The sequence below is a fragment of the Apis laboriosa genome, unplaced genomic scaffold, assembly GCF_014066325.1.
Source record: "Apis laboriosa isolate Shangri-la unplaced genomic scaffold, ASM1406632v1 scaffold53_cov140, whole genome shotgun sequence".
Taxonomy (NCBI): domain Eukaryota; kingdom Metazoa; phylum Arthropoda; class Insecta; order Hymenoptera; family Apidae; genus Apis; species Apis laboriosa.
Window position 1 is genome coordinate 529,693 of NW_025223656.1, and position 21,774 is coordinate 551,466.

Sequence of the window (21,774 nt, forward strand, 5' to 3'; positions counted from 1 at the left end):
TATTATATAAATTTTTTCTCTTTCTCTTTTTTTAATGTTTAATTATTTTATTGTCATTTTTCATTAATTTTAAAGCATAAAAACATAATATTGTTCAGATTTTTCTTGTTTTTCTTCCTTTCTCTATATTTCTCTTTCTCATTTTTTTTTATATTATATTATATTATACACAGTTACAAAATCGCACATCTCACTTGTATGACTGAAATTTTCAATCTCACTTAGAAATCCTGTTAGTATTTATGTTTCCATGCGACAATAAATTCTGAATTTTACAGTTTTATTATAATAAATATATATCGTGACTTTTGGCATCGTGAAAATTATATATTGCGTTGTAATTGAACTTGATATCGCAATATATATATAATATTATGAAAACATATTATGACTTCTACTTACATGAAAGAATATATTTACTCATAAAATTAAATATACATAAATTTTTAATAACATTAATTATTTGCTTATATTTAATATTAACATTTATTTAAAAATAAAGAAATTATATTTTACAAATACAAAAATTGATGCATATAAATTGTACATATATTAAAATTTATTTATAATTGTAAAAAAATTAATATTTTTTTTTTTGCTTTTACATCTAAAACTTATTTGCTTGGTGATTTGGCATTGATTCCAGATTTTTGGTTACTGATTCTGAAATATTTTCCCATAAGTCTTGAATATAAAATTTGTGTATAATTTATTTATTTTTTCAGTATTTGTGAATTAATAAATAATAAGCTATTTTCAATTAATTCTATTTTATATGTACAAAAAATTTATTGTATTCTTTCTTTAAATTAAGAACAATGCTTTTAAAATTATTTTAATTATTTGTTCGAATTTATTTGGTGAAACATATTCAATACTATTATTGTAATATGATATATATATGTGCTCTGTAATTTTTCGCTCATAATAAAACTGAAAGGAAAAAGTTATTTTAAAAAATTGAAATCACTTTAGAAAATGTTAATTGAGTCTTATAGACTATATTCTAATAAAATAGATAATAAAATTTGCATCACAAGCTATTAATTTTTTTCTTATTATAACTATTATCTTGGTAAATAATAGAGATAATTATAGAGAAAATTATTTTAAATAATAAATAATTAGACTATAAAATTAGTTTTAAGAAAATTAAAAATACATTTTTCAGATTATTGAAATTTTATTAATGACTCTTATCATTGCTTACAATTAAATTCTGAATATAATCGATTAAATTCAATAAGATTTTTTATTATCGAATATATAAAATTTCTATAATTGGTTACAGAAAAATTGATGGTTACGGTAAAATTTTTGATAAAATAAAATTCTTTATTTGAGCCTTCGTTTTCGAATAAATCAACTTCAAAAATTTTTCAAATACAATTAAAATTAGCTACTTATTGAATAAATAGTTATTCTATTATTCTAGTCATAGTTATATTCTATAGTCATATTCTGTAGTCATAATTATTCTATATGTAAAAATAAAAAGATCAAGCCTCAAATGAAAAAATTTTATTTTAAATATTCGATTTACTTTTTCGTAGAATCACATAAGTATCTATCACATTATTTAAATTTGGAAACATGTTGAACTGATATTTCTAAATCATTTCATAGAAATGATTACTTTGAAGTTCAAATCAATCAAAATTTATATTAAATATATCGCGTTAATTTTTTTCCAAGTTTAAATGAAGATAAATAATAAAATGAAATTAATTAATACTTGGACATTAGGATTTGCATTATTACAAGAAATTATTTATATATTCATTTATTATAATTTAATTGAATTGATTATCTTATATGTATTAATTTAAATATATTTTTAAATATATTAAAATTATATATTACATATTTTTTTTGATGAGTAACTTTTTTCTTTCAATTTTATTATGAACGAAATATGTATTTTTAAATATATTAAATATATATTAATATATTAAAATATTTATTGTAATAAAGTTTTGAAATGCATATAGTTTTTTTGTATAATAAGCGATAAGTTAAGTAATAGGGAAATTTAACATCGGAAAATATTTGGACATTAAATTTAAATTAAATTGAAAGAATATAAATAACAATTTTTTATGACAGTTAACTATTGTATTTTATATTTTTTTTTTGATGACATACATTTGGTAGTCATAACATTTTTTTAAAAATTATCTTGTTGACAAAACTGTTTTATTTTTAATTTAGATGAATTTATTATTTTTTACTTATTATTTCATTTAATATGTATTTATCTTTTTTTATTTATCTTTTTTTTATTTATCTTTTTTTATTTATCTTTTTTTATTTATCTTTTTTTATTTATCTTTTTTTTATCATCTTACATTTGATAATTCAATTTATTACATAAGAATAGTAGAAGAATAGTAGTTTTATATAACTATATATATTATCTTAATTTGATAACGTTGAAGTGTATCTAAATATTCTCGCAAATTACGAATAATATTTTATTTTAACGCTTAAAAAATGAATCGGTAGATTTTTCATTCTTGATAAATATATCAATAAAACTTTTATTTTTTGTATTTAATATATAAATATTAAAGTATAATGTTATATGTAATATATTTCTACAATAATTGTTTAAATAAATGCATAATATCATAGAACATTTTTATATTTTAAACTTTCAATAATAATAGAAAACAAAAAATATTTAAAATTCTTTAATGCATTTTTAATGCAAATTTTTCTAATTAATAATAATATAAAGTAATAATTTTCTTATAATGTAGATAATCTGAAGTAATGATATTTTTCTTTTTTCAATTTTAATTTAATTTATCTTCATATATATTCTTCATATATAAAAATAATATATAGATAATAGAACCATTTTCTTTTAAAATAAAAATCATAATATAGAAACAATTCTCTTAAGTAAACAAATATTAAACTTTAAAGATTACTCGCAACAGTCATAATTAGATGTAAGTAGATATAACTTTCACAATTATAATTAGCGCATTCATAATCTTCAGAATAGTAATATTATATTTCACATATGAAATTTAATCTTCTGTCTTTTGTCTTCATTGTAATTCACATTGCCGCAGAAGAGGAATCCTTTTCAATAGATTTTAAAATATTTCAAATTATATTTATTTTTATATGTTTATTTGATATTCCAAATTAATAATATGATATTAAACTCTAAAATTTTATGTTATATTTTATTTCTTGCAAAATTGATGCAAAATCGTAAAATTAATATACAAATGAATAGCTTAAATTTAAAATTTAGCTTAAATTTAATCTAAAGTTTTAATTTGTTTTAATGATTGCAACAATTCAATATTTAAAGAAAATTTTTTAAATTGATGTTTTATTTCTCTGCACATTTATTTCTCTGCAAAATATTAAAATTAGAATTTATCTACAAATGTCATTGATTATAAAATCATTAAAAATTAAATATATAAAAATAATATCAATAATTTTTCAAATATCTCTCATTCAACATCAATATTTCAAATTATTAACGATATTCAAAATATTGTGCTTCCTTTATGCACAAGTATTATATTTAAATCGACGCCTTTTTACACAGTATTTTATCTAATTATAAATTCATTCACTTTATAATTTATTTTAAAAATGTTAAAAATCCCATTTTTATTATGATGAAAAATTGTTCTGTTATAGATCCAAACTCAAGTATATGCTTTCATATAAATTTCTCCTATAAGAAATATAAATTGTATCAGAAGTGAGGGAATAGAAGTGGTGGGGGAACAAAACTGTAGAATATTACAGTGCAAACGCTGCATTGCTCAGTGTACGCTGAGTCGTCACTGCGACCAGTTCAGTGATTGTATTTATTTGGAATAAGATACACACGCGTGTGTGAAAACATTAGGAGTGGGGGGGAGAAAGAAAAAAGAACTATTTTTCGACCAATATCGTGTTGTGCAGTAAACACGTGTTCATACAAATCTTTTGTCCGTAGTAATCTAGAAAAACGTGCCGAACATCTTGCAATGTTATAAAACTAATTTAATACGGAATACACGAAGTTATTTGAGCCATTTGTAAGCGTCAAATCGTTTTATCTTTTTAAACTTAGCACTTTCGAACGATTCTTTATGCACCACGCAACACTTTACGTGCTTCGAAATTCGTAAGTACATATATATTTGAATCTTTCTTTTAAATTTTTATTGTTGATTAATATCAAACAAAACAAATCTTTTCTTCAATTAATGACAAATTTAGTAGATTGCATTTTGAAACGATTAAATGTGTTTATATTATATGTACATAAATATATATATATATTTATGTTTTGCAAAAAATAATAGATAATAAATGTTTCGAAATAATAAATTGATCTTTAAATATTTTTTTTTTTTTTTGAAATATTTATGTATTTATTATATTATATATGTTATATATATCCTTATATTCATGTAAAAATTAGAATTTTGAAATGCTATTTAAAATTTTTAAAATGCTATTTTAAATTTTTTTAATTCAAAATTATGTTTTAACTGTCTCTTTAAAAACTGAAATTTTGAATATCTTAAAAAACAATATTCTTTTTTTTCTTTTATTATTCTATATTTGCTTTCTATGGGCATAAAAATGTATTAAAACATTATTTACAATGTAAAACAAAAAATATATATACAATTTTATATAAAATAAAATAATATAAGATTAGGATTAATAAATATTATAAGATTTACGTATAATAATGATGTATTTTTATATTTAATTATTTATTTTACAATATTAATATATGTTAATATGTTTGTTTTCTATATAATAAAAAATGATAATTAAAAAAATATAATTTCTAATAAAAATGCTTATTCTAAATAATTTTATTAATTAAATAATTATTTTGCTTATGTTAAATAATTTTGTTATGAAAAAATATATAATATGATTTAAATTATATCTTTCAAATTTATTATATTATAATTTATTATATTATATTAATTAACATTTATACATTATCTCAATTTTTAAGATATTTAATTTTTAAAAATATTTAGTTTAAAAATATTTAATTTTATTTTGTATTCCTATAATAATATAATAATAATAATAATAATAATAATATAATAATATTATCGTTAATATAATAAATCATATAATAATATTTTGTATTCATAACAATTTATCGCGTAAAATATATAGTAAAATATATAGTAAATTATAAAGTAATTATAAAAGTTATAAAATTATAAAAGTTTCATTTTTTTTTATATTTATTTGTAAGCTAACAATTATAAAAACATTAACAATTAAGGATTGATAATTTTTTTAAATATAATTTCTTTTTTCGGATAATTTTCTCTTATAAATATTTTAAATATTTCTTTTATTATTATAATTATAATAAATGTTATTTAAATTATATAAATATAATCATATCTCTTGCTGTTAAAAAAATTCTGTGAATATCAAAATATGTATTTATCAAATTCATATTTTTCTTATTATTAGATAGGTTACTTGTTATACACATTTTATTTTAATAATAATTATTTTTTAATGATTTGATAATTTATGAAATTGTTTCTTCTTTATATATCAAATTTCCATAATTTATGGTAAATTATACATTTATTTCCAAGAAACTTTGAATTTAAATGATTTAGCAAATTAATATATTTGAATTAAGCAATATTTATTCATCTTTAAAAATATAATTTTACATATTTGTGAATTTTAATTCTTTTAAATTTCAAAGTTTCTCTAAAATAATTCTAAAATTAATGTTACTTTTTAAATTTTTTAAAATCTTAACAAATTATTTGATTAATAGTGAGTTTTTATATTTTTAAAAATATAATTAATTTCATATTTTAAAGTATTTTTCAATCAATAAAAATTTTATAAAAAATTTTATTATAAATTTATAATATAATATATATATATATATATATATATATATATATATAATATATAAAATATTTGATATTTATTACTATTAATAATATTCGTAAATAACATTGAGAAATTGATTTATAGAAAAATCGATCAATATGACAACTAAATATCTTTATTAGCGATATTATATTATATTCATTCTAGATCGAAATTTTTTTATATTTAAAGATATATTTTTTAAATATTTTTATATTTTTATTTTTATATTTTTTTTATATTTTTTCTTTTAAATAAATGATACATTCTATTATTTATATAAATATTAAAATGTATTATTATTTTAATGAATAAAAATTATGATTTGAAAATATGATGCCATAAAGTTTAATTTTAAAATGTGTTATCAATTCCATCAAAGGTTGTTACATATAAACAAAATCAAAAGGTAAAAAAATATAGAAGCAAATAACAATGAAACCTTAGAATTAGTGAGGATAGACGCTTCTTACGCGAAAGGCTTCGCCTTGTAGAATTTTTTTAACCTGCATTTACTCGAGTAAAACGAAAGACTTTCAAGATTGCATTTTAATCGAACTAAACACAATGTGTAAAGAGTTGATGATGAAAATTCCATGGTCAGAAATTTCATAAGGTCTTTTCTGTTTTGCAAATCAATTATATCCTTGCGTCATCAAAATTGGTTGAGTAACGGATTACATCTTGGGGTTACGGATCATCGTTTTACGATGATTTCCTATTTATAGTATTGTGCCAAAGTTCTAGAATATGTAATTATCAAATGTTTTTAATTTTATTATTAGAAAGATACATTTCAAAAAATATATTATTTAATAATTAGTAACTATTGTAAAAGCAATTAATTGTAAATAATTATTATAGTATATTTATGTAAATTGATATAAAAAAAAATTAAAATTTAAAATTAAAAAAATATAAAATATAAATATAAAAATATAAAATTAATAAAATATAAAAATATAAAATTAAAAAATATAAAAATTGATATAAAATTGAATTTCAAATATTGAAATATTTCTTAATAATTAACTTATAATTAAAATAAAATCAACAAAAATAATTTTTATTAAACAACATAAAAATAATGTTACAAATTATTTTGAACATATATTAAAATAATTATTTGGAAAATTAGAAAAATTGAATGAGAAATCACGGAAAGAGAATTATTTTAAGAACATGTCATCTTTTATTAATATCTTTAAAAAATAATTAAAAGTTGTATAAATTATTATTTATAATGTTAAAAATTTTTAGACAAATATGTGTTAAAATGTGTTAAAATATATGCAAAATATATGGCAAATATATAAAATATCTATAAAATTATAAAATAATTATACAATATTTTTTTATATTATGAATATAATTAATATATATTATTGTTATTATTATTTTTATTAGTTATATTTTGAAATATTTTGATTAAAATTGTTTTTATCCATTTCGTTATTTCTCTTCTCTCTCTTTTTTTTCATTTTTTCAATTTATTGTTCATTTATCTTTTCAATTGTTTTTCATAAACTAGTAATATGGTGAAGAGAATTTAAAATATTTTTTCTATTTAAATTAAAATTAAAATTAGATTTTTATTAATATATATATATAGTAAATTGTTTCGAAATAATCATTATCGAAAGATTATTTTATTGCATTTCATTAAGTTATTATAATTGCAAAAATCATAAATGAATATTATTTACACTTTAATATCATATAATCTTTATATATCCATTCATAACATGAAATGCATTGAATCTAATCCTTCTTAGATTTTGAACGAATATAATTTATTATAAAATATACAAAAATATATATTATTATTACATTGAAATTCTCATCAAAGATTTTTTGTTTTTATACTTTTGTTTAATGTGAATGATATCTATGGAGAAGGTAAAGATAGCATAGTTTTCCATCTTTTTATATTTTTCTATTTTATTTTTGGACAATAAATAGAAATTTAAGGTTAGGTTAGGATCATATTCAATGTGTCATCAAAAATCGTGTTCCTGATGATGAATATAGATTTTTGAAAAATGCAAAAAACGATTGTAAAAAAGTGAAAATAGAATGTAATTCAAAATATCTATGCACACTAACGACAATTTGTACTGAATATGTATGCAAAAGGAAAGTTGGATATGGAAGACTTCTTTTTCATCTTTTATTTCGTGGAAAAGTTTATGACGGAACTGTATTAGATACCATAAAATAGAAAATCTGCATAACATCTATGTTCATATCACCTGCATTGAATATGTTAAAAATTGTGAAACGAAGAAAATAATGTAATATTTTCACCCAATATCATAAAAAAAAATTAAATATAAACATTTATGTGCTATGTTAGATAATTATGAGAAATATCTTAAAATGGAATATTTACTTTATCTTATATCTTTATAAAATATCTCATTTTATCGTATATGAAACTTTTTATTAAAAATAATATTATAATAATTTATATTTTAATATTATATAAATATAAATATATAATATATATAATATTAATATAATATTATATATTATATATAAATAAATTGACAAAAGAAATACAATATTATATTTTTGTAATTTCTTTATTGTTATCGATTAATCATTAATTTTTTTAATCGAATAAATTAATCACTAATTACTCAATAATTATTCATTAATTATTCTATCGTAAACATTGAGCAATCAATCAAAAATTTTAACGATATAAAGAATCAAATATCTATTTTCTGTTATTAATTGTAATTAAAGTATTTTTTAATTATAAATTGAAGTAAATTGAATATTTATTTTTATCGTTAATTTTTCAACATCCCTTCCTACATTTCTGTGGTGAAACTTGCTTGGATGATTGGACCAATTGATGATATAATATTCCGATTATTTTTTTTTTTTGTATAATATTTATTAAATATCTATTAAATTAAATATACAAAATAATCATTATAATTATAATTTTTTAATATGAAAAGATATTTAAATGCTATTTCATCATTTTTAAAATAAAATATATTTATAAAATAAAATATATAAATACTATTAAATAAAAATATACATAAACATCACACTTGTTATTCATCTTAAATGAAAAATTTTATCGATTTGAGCAAGTCTCATTGTACATATAGAGGTTGCTCTCATATATATTTTTCGACATCATACCGTTAGAAAAAAAAAACGACTGTTTTTTTTTTTTTCGATGTGTTTTATTATTCAATGTATTTGATAGCAATTGATATTGTTATTATTATTAAATATACATACATGATAAATTTGTAAAAAAGTTGTTATAAGATATTTGTTTAATATAATATAAATAAATATATATATATAATTATTTCAATTTTAATCATTTTCTGTCATAAGTATAGATTATAGATTATAATTGATTCAGAAGAATTATATAGTTAATACATATAAATTATAATATTGTTGAAATATTTTTAGAAAGTCAATTTAAGAGGTCAATATAAAGACAAAGGTTTGTTAAGAAAATATCAGTTGAATTATTTATCAACTTATAAGCAGTTTAAATTCTTAGATGAAGTAAAATGAAAAATAAAATGAGACAGATTTATATCTATCATATCTTCATTTTATTTCATCTATTACAAACTTAAATTGCTTATATCTCGATAAATTATAAATAAATCTCAATTGTCATTTTTGTATACGCAATTTTTGTGTTTATTTTAGCATGTAGAATCAACTAAAGATATTCTGAAGAAAAGATAACATCCTGTATATACATATATGTTTCACTTTCTTTTCTAATTATATCGTAGAAAATTGTAGGTACACTCTTGTCCATAAATAATCAAATTTATTAATTTTAAATAGTAATATATATATATATATTTATTTATTATATTAATAGTAATAATTAATATTAATTTATAAATTTTTATCTTTAATATCATGATTATAAAATAATATTTGTTTAATAATTTTTTCGTTGTAATTCTTTCTTTTATCTAATTGTAAATGATATAATCTTATAAAATGGAATTTAAAAAATGGAAATATTATAATAAATATTTCTTCAAATTAAGTAAATTATTTTATGTATAATAGAATAAAATCATAGCAAACTCTATCATATATATATATAATTATATATATATAATGAATCATTGATCAAAAATATATTATCCTAATATATTTTTTATTTTGATAATATTTATTTTTATATTATATATATTATATATATTATTTATATATTATATATTATATATTATTTATTTTTTTCAATAATATTGGATATTACTATTACTATTTTATATTTAATTGATTAAAATAGATTTAAAAAATAAGATTAAAACACAATATTTTTACATTAATTAGTATCAATATGATATTATAATTATAACTATTATAATTATAATTATAACAATTCATATCTTGTAATATATTTTTGTATCTGATGATTTATAGAAAAATCTACGAATATATGTACAATGATACAAATATAATATTATTATAATTTACATTCTATTATATAATCTTGTGTATTTATAACAAAAAAATATATGTTTCGTCTTTTTTTTTAACGCTTATGTAATTCTAGCTTCAGTAAATGATTTTTATCTTATAATATTATCTTATAATATTTAATGTCGTTCAATATTTCTAAGATAGTTTTATTTATTTATTAAAAAATATAGCATTAATTAATGTATAATTAATACATTTCTTTTTTATTTCTTTTAAATAAAAAATTTTTTGAGAATCTTTTAATATTCGTAGTTGTATTCCAAAATTGCATTTTATGCTGCAAGATGATTATAGATTAATTCAAAATTTTTTGTGTATAATTTAGAAAAAAATATTAAATAAATATTGTTTTAAATAAACAAAATTTTAATAATATTTTTCAAAAAGAAAATTGAACATTTTTTTTTGCATATCACTAAATATTATTTAACAAAAAATAGGAAAAATAGTTATTATATTTATTTTTTCTTTTTTTTTGTCAGAAAATTAAAAATATATTTTTATCATTATTAAAAAAATAATAAATTTTGAAAATATATATTAGAATTAGAATAATTAATTATTTTAGAATTTTAATAATAATTAATTTTATAATAAGATAAAAAAAATTGAAAATTATTAAAATTAAAATATTTCTTGAAGAAATAAGATTTCTTTTAACTTAATGAACTTGCAATGAACTTGACAGTCCGCGATTATGCAGCCTTGCATATTGATGTTTTAATAATGCTTTATATTGATTAGAATACACTGAAGTGAACCTTCGATGATAATACATAAAAAATTGTCTTATTTAAAAAATATTATTATAATATGAATGTAATTACATAATTAGAATATATTTGTTGATATAATTCAATTTTTATATTATATGTATAATATCTTAACTATTTCATATGCAATAAACTGTATAATATACAGATTATAGTATCATATATTGATTCTAAATAATGTAATATTAACACGACTAAAATTATTTGAATACAGAAAATTTAGAAAATGTTCGAGAAAAGAATCAATCAATCAAAATTAGTTATTTTTATATTCCAGAATAATACAAAAAAAGCGTATAATTGCCATAAAAAATTTTATTTTTTTATATTAAAACATTTGATTAAAAAATTATTTGCTGGTGACAGTTCTTTATAACTTTGTGAGTGTAAGTTATGAATGTACATTTAAAATAAATCTGTGGGGGCTTGATGAAGTTAGTTCTCACTCACGATGGCAGTAAATGACGTCACTGTGAGAGAGAGCGAGGATTAAGTAGGTTAGGTGCTTCAGACATAGGACGATTGGTCATGAACGATTCGTTGAATAGATGTGAAACTAGTTTTCCCTAAAAAAATTATATTTAGATATTTCTATATTTTTCCAAAATCATATGCTTATAATTATAATTTTTGATAAATAGAATGATAATGTCTCTTAATTTTGACAATATTTACGATTTTATTGTTATATTATATGATTATATTAGTATGTCATTCGATGTTAAAAATAAAAATGGCTAGATTAAATAACTATATTTTGCACATATTTTACATGCATCTAATATAAAATTAGAGATTTAACAGATATTAAATAAATATTTAAAATGTTATATCATTTATTTTTCAACTAAAAATAAATAATTTTAAAAAATATAATTTATCTTAACTTATTATATTTTAATTTTAATTTATCAATATTTTCTGATAGTTTAGTAAATATAACAACTCTATGATAACCTGAGGTTTACAGTATCAATATTATTTTGTGTTTATCAAATATAAATATAAAATTCCATTGCTTCAAACATGTGAATTAAAAAAATATTTTTTATTATACAATGCAAAAAATAATATGATTGCGTTTAATAATTTTAAAATTATCTTGAATTATGAAAAAAAAATTTTTTCATAAAATTTTATGACATTATAAAATATATTATAAATATTATTTTTTATATAATAGAAATTCCATAAAAATATTTGATTTTCTTCTTCTTTTTCTAATCTTTTAAATTCAATATAATTTTTTTTTTCTAATTTTTAATATATAATTTTTGCCCCAATTTCACAAGATAAATATTTTATATTATATTTATGAAATATTTTCTTAAAATATTTTGTTAAAATATTTTTATAATTAAAATAATAACTATAATATAACAAGAATTGCAATATATACATTTACTGACAAAAATTGAAAAAGTAAAAAAATTAATCGTTTGTGAATTTATATTCCTCATTTTCTAAGACGAATATATTGAAAAAAATAATGTAGAGAAATAATAATTTGTAAGTATATTAATAAATTTTTTTTCAAATATGCTTGCATAAAAAGAAAAATATAAAAAAAACTTGTGAATGATGATTAATTTATATTTTAATTTTTATTAGTAATATATTATGAAAATTATTATTTATATAAATTTCTGTTCAAAATAATTTGTTTTGTTTTTGCCAAATAATATTTTATATTATATATAAATAATCTTAGATTAAATTTGGAATTAAAAAAAATTGTTTTTGCAAAAATTTTTAATTTATAATCTGAATGTCTTTTTTACATATATGTTTATTTTAAAATATCGATAAAATTATAATGTAAAATCAAAAAAAAATAATATTATAATTGATAGAAAAATAAAAATGAAAATTAAAATATCAGATATCTTTAAAAAAAATATCTTTAAAAAAAATATTTTTAAAAAAAATCTAATATTTTCTCTTCTCTAATATCTTTAAAAAAAATTAAAAAAATAAAATAAAAATTTTTAAAAATTAATATTATAGAAATTATTTTTTCCTTGCGAAATTTGAAAAAGCAAATTTTCTCACTATTAGAAAATAGTAATTATGCAATTCTGATTATTACATTTCATCTTCAAGGTCAAGATTTATTATCGTCTAAAACTTCCCTTCGTTGATTACTTACTAGACTTTTCTTACATAATTAATCGACTCATAAATGTAAAACCACATTAATGATGTGGTTTATCGTTATTTATATTTATAAATACTGAACATTCGTCATTAATGTGCATTTGTTTGGAATTAATAGAATTAATGTGATTAATATCATGTTCATTCTTTCGTTCTACTGATTTAATTTAATAATAATTATGATTGATTATCCTCTTACTATCGAGATAAGGTATCTGTAAATTTTTCTGCAGAACTCCATAAAATAATTATATTATAATTATATTAATATATTATATATATATATATATATATATATATATATATATATAATGAAAATATGCTATTTAATGTATTAATTAAATATTACATTATCAAATATATATATATATATACACACACACACACATATATTTTATTTCAAATTATTCAATATTTCGTAAAAATAAATACCGAAAAATGTTTCAGATAAAAGTCGTACGTCATAATTGTAACATGTATAAATCTATATATATATATATATATATATCCATGAAATTTTTTAATAATTATATTAAATTGTAAAAAAATTAAATTACTATTAAATTATTATGATATATGTTAAATTTTACAAATAATAATTGTTATGATAAATAATAAAATTAATAATAATAATAATAAGAAATAAAATTGATAATTTTTTAATAATATAATAAATAATGATATTTTCAATAAATTTTTATAATGAAATCTGTAACGTATAATGAATAATACTGTAACGCAAATCTATGCAAAAAATTGCAGAAAAAAATTACAGTGAAATAAAATAATTCTTGTCAAATATATATATAGATTATATAGATCATGATTTTTATAACATAATATTATAATTCTTGTAAGATAAGAGGTAAAATATATGCGAAATTTACAGTATTTAATTCAGATCTGTCTAATTTTAGATAATAGAATTTGGAATATAAAATAAAAATATTTGCTCAAAAATATTGTTTTAATTGTATTAAATTAATTTGGAATAATTATTTTTATCTATATTAAGTAAAATACTATTTTTAATATATATTTAATTTTATAAATAAGTAATAATAATATATTTCAATTATATATTTTATTCTGCAATGATACAATAAAAGTTTTAATTAGAATATTTTTTTATTATTTTATTATTTTATCGCAAATATTATTTTAGTTGCAAATATAAAACTTACATAATTTTTTCTTGAATATTTAAGTATATGTAAGTATATGGATATTTGAAACTATTATTTCAATATCAATGAATTTTTTTAAAATTTTTTTATATAATTAAAAGACGTTAAATCTAAAAAAATCTCATTATATCATGAATTAAGAAAATAATACATCATTCTAGGATTAATATTAATTTTTAATAAATGATGTCAAAATCTTCACAACAATATTCAATGTGATAACATCGAGATTGGAAGATGATATCTTTTTGTAATATATTTAACCAAATCTTATTTTCTGACTGTCCAAAATTTATTTTATACTTTTTTTTATGTTTATTTATTTTTTGTTAAAAAAAAAAGTATCTTTAATATTTATTTTAGATTATTTTTTCTTACACAGTAAAAAAGTAAATAATATATATCTTTAAAATTTTCTAATAATATAATATATATTTTTGTCAAACTTTTATTTATTTAAGCTATTTATAAAAATGAATAAATATTCGTTTATTATGACATAATTGATATAATAAAAAGTGTTTTCATACATTATTTGTGTATTTTTCAATTGTTTGTTAAACATTATATTTTTTAATCATGGCAAAAGAAGAAATTTATTTTACGTAGAATTTTCTATAGAAAGAAGTAGAAGTATTTTTTGATTTTCAAATAATTATTTACAATTAAATTAAACCAAAAAAAAAAAAAAAATAAAAATTCAACAACACTATTTCATAACATTGCTTAGATATTTATTTTCTTAACTAATGTTTTGTTTGCATGTAAGATATTCCAAATTGATATCAGTCAAAACAAATGGAAAACAATGTACTTCCTTTTCGATACGATCTTCTAATCTCTTTTTATTTGTTGCATAAGTCTCATCTTTACAGGAGAATTTCTGTTTTGCTACTATAATTTGTTTGCCTAGAAATTGTCTAAAAAATATTTACAATGGATCATAAAAATAATTGAATATTATATTACAAAGAATTTTATCCAATCTGAAATTTGTTGAATTGAACGTTGAAAGTTTGTATGAAGAGTGTATAATAAATACACATGAAGCAATTTTTTCGTTGCCAAGAAATTTTTTTTTAGATGAAATCAGACTTAAAGTCTGACATTTTTCAATATGTCTTCATATTTAAAATACAATTTTGTCTATTTTAAAGAATTTTAGATATTCTTTCGGAAAGGATATACTTCTGATTGATATGAAATTTATAATACATAAATTTATATCAACAAGAAAGAGAAGAGAAATGCATTCTAAATCTAAAATTTTAGTTTTAATTTTTTTATCAATTCTCGAGATATGTAAATGTAAATTAATTTATATAGGCAGAATTCAATATATATATCGAAAATTTTTTACTAATAAATTTCTCATTTCTCTTTTTTCATTTGAAGCTTAAAAAAATCATTTCAAAAAATCAAATAAAATAAATGAATAATTGTTTGAATTCAAGCTATTTGAAGCAAATGATTTAACTTAATATGAATAGAAAGAAAACTTGAAAAAATATTTCAAATTAAGTGAAATAAGCGATTCACGTTATTGAAGTTGCTTCATATTATTTGAATTTGCTGCTTGATTTCAAATAATTCGAATAATCTGAATGAGATTTGCATAAATTTTTTCAGCTCTTGATAATGATTTTATTGAAAAAGTTATCTTGAATTTTTTAAACATCATTCAAACGCTCTCCTAGTTATTCATATTCATTATACCTCAATTCGTTACATTTTTATTTGTGAAGGACTATCAGACTAATTGTTGATTTAAAAACATCGATGAATTATGCATTTCGATTTATTCAAATTGATATATGTGATCGAATAATATCCTGTTTTTCTAATTTTATTCAATGATTTTACTATTGTTATCATAAATTATTATAAAGCAAGATTATTTATATCTATCATATTTTTCATTTTTTTACATTTTTTCTTTTTAGTTTTTAAAAAATTAATTAGAGAATTCATATAAAATTTTTTAAAATTTTTTAAATTGAGATAAAAATAAAATTTTTTTTAAATAATTCGTTTAAATGTATTATTATCAATTTTCTTGAAATTATTAATATTTATAATTATTGATAATATTATTTGATTGTTTTTACGAATTTTTAAGATGTTTTTAAAATGAATTTTTCTTTTGATAATGAATACAAATAAGAAAAAAATTTATATAATAATTTTTATAATAATAAATACAAATTGATTAAAGATATGTTCTAATATTTTGATTAAAAATATGAATCTAATATTCAAAATAGGATTAATAATGAAATACTATGTCTTTAGTCAATAATATTAAAAAAATTATAACATTTTCTATATAAAATTATAAATCTGTATAAAAATTACTTAACTTTTTATAATATTCTAAATTTAATCTCAAAAGATCGATGACAAAGTTATGTAATTTTTTAAGAGTCGGTATTTTGAAAATTTTTTGTTTTTTTTTTCTTTTTTAAATTTATTTCTTTTTAATTTTTTTTATTTCTTTTCTTTTTTTTAAATTTATTTTTAAAACTTATTTCTAAAAGAATTTCAATATCTTTTATGCTTATTTATCTTTTTTTTTTTTTTTTTNTTTTTTTTTTTTTTTTTTTTAAATTAAACTCGTTCAGGACTTTTTTGGTTACATAATAGAAACACTCCATTTCAGAAATTGTATTAATAAAGGATAGTAGAATGTATTAGTGTTGACCTCGAGAATAAAATTTACCATTTCCTGTTTAAATGTCATTGAGTTGTATTATTGAATGATTCGCTGGTCGCTCAACTTGAAAAAGAATCTCTCTTTGTCAAAGTTTCTTTTATCTCGTTCAATAGCTGATTCACAATTTACCATGACGTATTTGAAAATTGATTGATATAGTTCTTTTCATTCCAATCATATAATGTATTTTATATAAATCTTATAAAAATCTTTATTTGTGTTAAAATTTCAGTATTTTATATATTATATCTTTTAATATAAATATATAAAATTAAACATACATTTAATATAAAATTAATTTAATTTTAATTTAAAGTTTATTTTTAATTATTTTATATAATGTATTTTATTTTAATATAATTTAATATTTTTATTTTAATATAATAAATGAAAAATTTATTATTTATTTTCAAATAACTAAACTATCGTTATTTGATATTTATTATTACTATTTATTATTACTATTTATACTCAATCTTAGAATTTTATTATCAAAGAATTATTGAAATTGATTAATGTTATAAATTTTGATTAGTGACTTAATGATTTATTTCATTAGCTTTCATATTTTTCATAATCTTGACAATTAAAAAAAATATATAAGATAAAGCTTTTGATTGATATAGATTTTATTGCAAAATTATTTATATTTAATATTGGACATTAAATAGATATTTTTAATGTACTTTAATGTTTAGTTTTGTATATGATTTTTATGTCATTTATACTTAATTCTTTTATTAACTACTACAGAAGTATATAAAAAATAAAATATGAATATTTGAAAATAAAACAAATAATTCGATAAATTAATTTTATCATGGATGTTTCTTGTTAGATCTTATTTTAATGTAGCAGAAAGTAATAATTCCCAAATGATGAAATAAAAATTAATGTTTTTCTGATATATCTTAATTTTTATGACAGGAACAAGTTTTTGTTATGTTTTTAACAATTTGATTTATAAAATTAATCTGTTTTGTACATTTATTATACGTGCATATGAATGTGCATTTCATATGCCATTTTAAATTTTCTATACAATTATTTTTTATTTCTAAATTATTTGTCATTCAAGAAGAAATTAATTTCAAATTAAGTTATGATATAATATGATATATTATGCTATAAATTAAGTTATTTTCGACTTCGTTTCAAAGAAATATAAAATTTTATATAAATAATTTCTTTTATAAATTGCAAATGTTAATATATTTATGAAAAATTGGAATATATAAAAATCTACATAATAGAAATTTAATATAAAAGAATGCAAAATATTCAAAATAAAAAATATTATAATATTTGAAGAATAAGTCAAATTTTTATATATTTAAGCTCCATTTTTATATTTTTTTATAAAAATTTTATTTCGTATAAATATTTTGCATTATAAATTATAACACGATTTCAAAATTTCTTTAATTGCAAATTATTTACATTCTTATCTCATTTACACAAAAATACATTTATATTCATATACATCAGATCTGAAGTTATTCAAACCACATGTAAAGGAAGCCGTTACGAATATTACAGTTAATCGCACGCGAAGTTGAAAGTTGTCAACCAATGAAAAACATGATGAATAAAATCTAGCAAGAAAAGGGGTCATTAACTGTCATCGATTAACGTTAGTCTAGACATTGATAAATTAGTTCGACATTCTGGATAAAGATGAATAATTGCTGTTGAACGTTTTACTTTAATGAAATGGAATGTAAGAAAGATTATTTGAAACATAAATGATTTTTAAATAAAAATTGAATCCAAGCTCACTCTATTAGAAATCAATCTATAACATTTTTAAAATTTTTGTAACGCGATAAAATGTAGAAAATAATTTGTAAATGTTATTTCTGTATAATATTTTCCATTATTTGAATGTCAATTTAAAAACATTGATTTCAATAGAAACGATTAACGATGATATTAAGTATAGTAACTTGCATTGATATTCGAATAATTATCATTCCATATTTATTTATTAAAATAGTGTAATAGAATATACTGTAATATAGTCTGTATTATAATGTAATAGAATTCAAATAGTGTAATAGTACGTGTTAAAATAATTATAATAGAATTAAAATAGTATTATTATAGTATTATAGTATTATAGTATTATATATATTGTAAATAATTACATATTAAAATAATAGAATCTTCATTATCTGAATTAAAATATGATTGCTGTTCTGGTAATTATTTATTATTTGTACTATTATCAGCAAACATACTTTTTCGAATTTTATTACTGAATGAACTTTTAAATTTTAATATGCTTTCTAATTTTTTGTTTTTTCTTTTATATTACAGATTTACTTATTTCATATTAATCAACTAATTTAGTATCTTATTTAGCGTTTTAATTTTTTTTCGTTTTCACTAATAAGAAAACACTTTTGTTTTAATAAAATTTGGATATGATTAGTAATGCGAACAGTATTAATAGAATGCAGTCTACAAATGCTAATAATAATCCAAAGATATATGATATAATTCTTAACCTATTCGCATGAGTGAGAAAAGCAAAAATGAAAAAATCATTTGATATTTCTTGCTTTATTTATTCGTAATAAATCTTTTTTTAAAAGTTATTGATGAACATTTTATAAATATTTATATATTTTTTATATACAATTACAAATTTAAATTTTGATTCAAATCTTGGATTAAATTTGATTCACGAAAATTATTAATTAAACAAAAGATCAAGAATTGTTGGTATATTATTGTTATCGATGATGAATAATAATTATAGAAAGTGAAAGAAGAAAAGAATATATAAATACATGTATGTATAATTCTCTTCCTTATTCAGATTAGATTATTGAATATTTTTATTAGTCGATTAATAATAAAGATTTTATCATATTGAATTTATTTTTTTTTAATATTTTTTTTTTTTTTAAATAGTAGTAAGTAGATTATTGTAAGTAGAATTAATAAAAATACGATGATCTGAATTTTTTTACAGTATATAATATAATATATTTCTGTAAATAGTATTAAAATATATATATAAAAATCGCATTTATCATATAATAATTAAATAATTTAATAATTTGTAAATGCATAAATATAAAATCAATGAATGATTTCTTTTATTTCTTATTTATACTTTAATATTTTATACATGATATTTAATTTTAATAAGTTAAAAATTGAAAATTCATAAATATGAACTTTAAAATAAATTAGCAGATAATTAACAAAACTCGTTATTTTTATGGAAATATAATCTTTTTATGACAATTATCATTGTTTTAATCATATATATAATTGAATATTTTATAGTGAAAATATTTTATAATTTGCTACTGTCGATTTTTCCTTTATCAAAGTTGTATATTATTTGGAATTAAATTTTGTTTTAAAAGATCATTAAAAAAAAATTTTTTTAATTTCTTTGCAATCATAACTAAATTTAAAATATAATGAATATTAATAAAATATAATAAAAATAATGTATAGACGGAATTGTGAAGAAATCCATTTTTTTATCAATTTTATCAAATTTTTATCAAATTAAAAGAATTCTTATAAAATTGTTCTTTTATTTTAACACTAAAAAGAAAACACGTAAAAAATATATTATTTTCAAAATAAATAACAATTATTAAATTAATAGTTTTTGATTAATTTTTCAAATTTGAATTTACATAAAAAATTAATAAAAATAATTAATAATTAATAGATAGTTATTTTATATTAACAATGAACGATATAAATACAATTTTGGCGAATTTTTTAATTTTTTGAAATTGGTCCAACTTACATGATTCAAAAAATTTTTCTTTATATTACCTTTACATTAATAATAGATAGTGAAACACATAATTTGTTGTATTATTCATTAAAATGAATAAATATGTCAACATTTTTCTATAAATCCCAGAAAATAACAATAATTAAATATTTACAATTACAATTTACAATAAATTGTTCATTTCTTACCTGGTTTGTACAAATTTTGCTTTGAATTATACAGAATTCTTCCTATTTTTTTTTTTTTTTTTTTTACATATATTAAAATTATAATTCAAAAATTGTCAAATATAAATTTGTTCCTCTCTTGTTACAGAAGTTCTAATTCTAAATTCTTCGTAATTTTTTGGTTAGAATTGTAATTATCGATTATTAATATATTATCGATATCTTATTGGTAATTTTTAATATATTGATAATATTAAGATATATCGTTAACGAAGTAATCAGAATTCCCAAAGATATATATTCAAAGTTATTATCAAGATAGATAAAAATATTATCTATAATAAGTTGCAATAAAAGTACGTATGCTTTATTGAAAAGGTAAATTAAAATCTTAATATTTAATTCTATTTGTTAATCGATTGATATCTTAATGATTTCGAATATATCGAAAATTCGATAAAATCGTTAATTTATAATTAATCATTATCAACATCTTCAATAATAATTTCGAAAAAATTAGAATTTACTTTCATTCATCGATTTATCGACATTATCGATATATCGAATTATCGATATTCATCGATAACGATATCGATCTCAATTCTAC

At 17.3% G+C, this 21,774-nt stretch overlaps 1 protein-coding gene across 3 annotated transcripts in view; it reads left to right on the top strand.

Annotated features, from left to right (window-relative positions):
• The first annotated feature begins 3,830 nt into the window (after nt 1–3,830).
• Nucleotides 3,831–21,774, top strand: part of LOC122717541 (sphingomyelin phosphodiesterase) — a 43,111-nt gene continuing 25,167 nt past the window's right edge. For all 3 annotated transcript variants that reach the window (XM_043941726.1, XM_043941729.1, XM_043941728.1), the window contains exon 1: nt 3,831–4,147. The gene's annotated coding sequence lies outside the window, so the exon portion shown is untranslated. The remainder of the gene's footprint in view (nt 4,148–21,774) is intronic.